Raw genomic sequence first — 4,325 nt, 5'->3', positions numbered from 1 at the left:
TCTGGCTTGAGGTAACTTTGGTGACTGTTGAGTTTCCAGACCTCTAGCCTCTCAAGCTAAGCACAACAGAGCTGAGAAAGACTCAATTACTCTCAGAGACATCCCAATGTCCCCCTATCACCAGGGGTAGATAGCTGTTTCCCCAGAATCGCTGTTTACATTTCTCTCTGCAAGGATACCAGTAGAGGTTGTTTGCCTCCGGACTGTATCAGAGCCTAGTGTAGTCAACAGAAAGACAAGGGCCACACTGCTGACCCAGGTACTGTCTGAATGAGGCAGACAGTGCCAGTGTCATATGTTACAGGCTAGAGTGTGGCTGTTATTTCATCTTAGACCTGAGCAAAGCTAAGCTGCAAAAGGCAGTCTTGACAATACTGTAAAGGGTGAGGAGATGAACAATGACACTGTGAAACTGTGGCAGCAGCACTGGGGTGAAGATGTGAGATAACTCATGGATGATAACTATGGATTATGGAACACTACAAGGGGTAGTGTCTTCCATTCATGATGCAGTAACCAGTTGTCACTCATCAAGGCTCTTTATGTTCTACTACGTTGTTGCATGACTGAACTATATGGTAAATCCCTAATGCTGAAAACACTGAACTTTGATTCCAGAGCATGGATAAAGCAAACTGGGAATGAGCTAACAAGTCCTTCCTTATTGGTTGACTTTTTAATAATGTCAGAAAGCACTATACAGGTTACTGGCAGAGAACTGTCACTAACAATCCTGCTCAGTTATTGAACCTGCATATTATGCCACAAACATGTCAGGTAAGGTATACCCTCTAGCACAATAATGGAATGACTGTGATGGGCACAACAAATTTCTTTCTGATGGGTTCAATTGGTAATTGGTGGGAGGAAATTTACATCTGGTACTGAGAACCAGAATGAACAACCCAGGTTGGGTAGATCATAAGCTATAGAAAGCAGGTAACTGCTCTTGTTTTCTAAACAAGTGTAATGTGCACCGCAGGATCATGTCAGGTAAGGTATACCCTCTAGCACAATAATGGAATGACTGTTATGGGTACAACAAATTTCCTTCTGATGGCTTCAAAGTCCAGTTGGTGGGAGGAAATTTACATCAGGTACTGAGAGCCAGAATGAACAACCCAGGTTGGGTAGATCATAAGCTATAGAGAGCAGGTGACTGCTCTTGTTTGCTAAACAAGTGTAATGTGCCTGTCAAACTGCAGGATACATTACTGTTTCTTCCAACTTCAGTCTTAGAGGAAATTTCTTTTTCAGGGACAATAGTTACTTGGCAAGCTGCTGAGAAGAGGTGGCTATTGCTATGTAGGTTGCTCCAATGATCAGCCTCAAATGGAAGAAAATAATAAGTCACTTAGATTATCCCTTCCAAAACTCAGGAAATATTGAGAAAGAAGGGGTAGAAAAAATATAAGAGCCAGAAGAAGGGGTGGGGGCTGTGTAGATGTTGCCTGTGCACTGAAATATTCCCTTTTAAAGACAAGGAAAAGGCTCCTAAGATTCAGGATGCAAATGAAATTTCCAGGACTTACCAAGTTCAGAAAGTTACAAGATTTATGAAGTGATAGCAGCATACAATTTCCATGTGGTGGGGGACTTCTGTGGAGCTGCCTGTAAGTAGAGAAGGAGTCTCCAGGGACACATTTGTCGTGAGTTATGACTCATGCTAATATAGACTACTTCATTGTACAGCTGCCTTTTGGACACTCTTGGACCTGTGAGTAACCCAATAAACTCAGTGGTTCACTCAGATAGATTTGTGGGGAAATTTTACATTAGTCTGTCATTGGTACATTATCTGGGATCACTAGATGATTTCTCATGTCTTCTCAGACACAGAGATTTTATCAAGTTTCCACTAATAATGACTCTGTTTCCCACTATCTATCACAGTATTGTTAAAGCAGCAAATAGTCTCATAAGTTTAACTGGTCAAGTCTATAAAATCTTTATCCTGTCTTCTGGAAGAACCACCATTTCAGTTTCACAAGTCAATCAGCTGGTGTTACAACCAACCGTAAGAAGGGAGGTCCACTTAAGAAGGGAGGTCCACCTTAAGTTATGATAAATAGATGGGCCTAATACCTGCTGCATTAATGAAGTAACGATTTTTCCTGCCGGGAACTAGCGCAGAACTCCTCAGAACTTCTGACTAGCCATAGCCAAGTAGTCTATAAGTCTTTCCACCTTTCTGAATCCTTCAGAAAGACATAATCTCCCCCCTTTTCTTCTTCATGCCTTCTTTACTACACGTGCTTTCTTTAATTCTGGCTGTCCTTAGCACTTGTGTTTCTTTACTTTTTTCTCTAAAGCTTTCTTCTCCCAGCCATGTGGCTGCCATTCAGCCAAGTGTCTGACCTAAATGCAAGCTCTAAACCTCCAAGGCTCCATGAGTTTCTTTTCTTCTTCCTACCATTCACCTCCTCAAGGCAGCTGCCAAGGTCACTAGCTCGCCTGTCCTGAGGGTTTCTGTTTCTTTAAAATTCTAATAAAATTGGAAGAGTTTCTATTTGGATCTATCCTTAAACTCTTTTAAATTAAAAAAAAAAAATATTTACTTATTTTTACACCCACTTCCCAGATAGCACCCTCCCAAGCCTCCCTCCCCCGACTAGAGCCCTTATACTCTGATATCCCTGATACTGTCTGCTGTGTTGTCAGCACCCCCAGACATTCCCCACTACTTGCCCTTCTGGTGAATCTAGTCAGCCTATCTAGAGGTCTTAGTTTTAGTAGGGTCAGCTGTTCCTCATCTAGTGGTAATCAGTTGTCAATATTCCTTTGGATAAGATTGGGGTCTGCTGTTCATTTTTTCAGTTCTATGCTGGGTTACTATCTGGGAATCCCTTTGGCCACCCTGGCCAACAACTCAAAAGAAGGTATCGCCTGTCTGGCATTGCTGCTTGCTACATCCTGAAACTCTTTTATGAATGAGACTAAGAACCCTCTAGGGACTCTCTTTCTCCATGTTTCAGTATAACTAATTTGTTATTATAATGCATTTTCCATTGTTCTCCACTACTGTTTCCCCAAACCTGCTGTTCAAATTTGTGAAGCACCATGCCAGAAACTTCAGTGTTTGTCCCGCAACTATTTCTGGAGGACAACCACCAACTCTTGTTCAAATTTGTTGTAATGCGTTTTCTGTTACTGAAATCCAAATCTACTCCTGACTAAATACATATATATTGAAGTTTATGCCAAAGATTTTGTTTCTCCATCTAGGATCTCTTTTCTACTCTGATGTCTCATAATTATTTAAAAAAAAGAAAATGAGAATGTAAAAGATGTTAAAAGTATATGGATACTTTCCAAAATAGAAAAAATGAGAAAGCCTAAGCAAGTGATGAAGGTCTGTTTAAGTTTGTTATGATATATAAAGGATGAAACAAAAAAAAAATACACATAATCTTAAAATGTCTATGGCCAGAATTTAGTCAACTAGTTTAAGGAACAAAATATATATCTAGTCAAGGTTTATCTGAGAACATTTGGTCTTTGCCTAAGCCTTATCTACATAGCACATGATAATTAAAAGTACCAGACTGGTGGAATTACCCTTATTGGATGTTTAACAGCCATAGTTTGAGGCCTACACTAATATTGTCAGAGGGACTTAAAGGACAGTTTTTGCCCCTTGCCCTCCAAGGTCGACTAAGTTCCAGGGGACTATGGAATTTCTCTGAAAATGTCCTATAACTGTGGTCAGTCACCTGTCCTCTTGTTCAAGGAGGCCATGGAGACCCCAAAAGATGGGCTTGAACCAGTGTCCAGCCTAAAAAGAGGTGGGTCAACTCAGAGGAAACATCCCATTCATGCTTCCAAGTGAAGCCAGACATCGTTGAGCAGGACCTTTGGCTTATCCTCACATAGATGGAACTGGTAAAAGAAAGGAGCCAGGAGCTCCTCCCAAGCCCAAGTGACCACTGAGAAACAGATCCTCTAATGACCTTAAGTGTAAAAATAAATTGATTTATTTGGGCCAACTCTATGGTCTTAAACACACAAAAGGAAAGTATAACCAAAGAGTAAAGTCATCAGTATATTTCTTTAAGCATTCAAGGGATTACAATTCCCAGACATTAGGCTTAAGTCTATATAAAAAGTTATTTAGACAATTATTTCTCATTGATGATTTTGTTCCTAACCAGAAAGTGCTACTCACATGTAAGACTTCAAACCTTAGTTTCCAATACTGTAGTGCCCACCTGTAGCTAAGGGAGACAACCAGCTATTGTTCTAAAATGATGGATAAATTTGTTTCTCCCCCTATTTAGAAGCCTTTGAGAAGGAACTGACACTGATTCTAACCACTCCAACAGCTA

Source organism: Nannospalax galili, unplaced genomic scaffold, assembly GCF_000622305.1.
Source record: "Nannospalax galili isolate Female #2095 unplaced genomic scaffold, S.galili_v1.0 scaffold961, whole genome shotgun sequence".
Classification (NCBI taxonomy): Eukaryota; Metazoa; Chordata; class Mammalia; order Rodentia; family Spalacidae; genus Nannospalax; species Nannospalax galili.
This window is presented reverse-complemented; position numbering follows the sequence as displayed.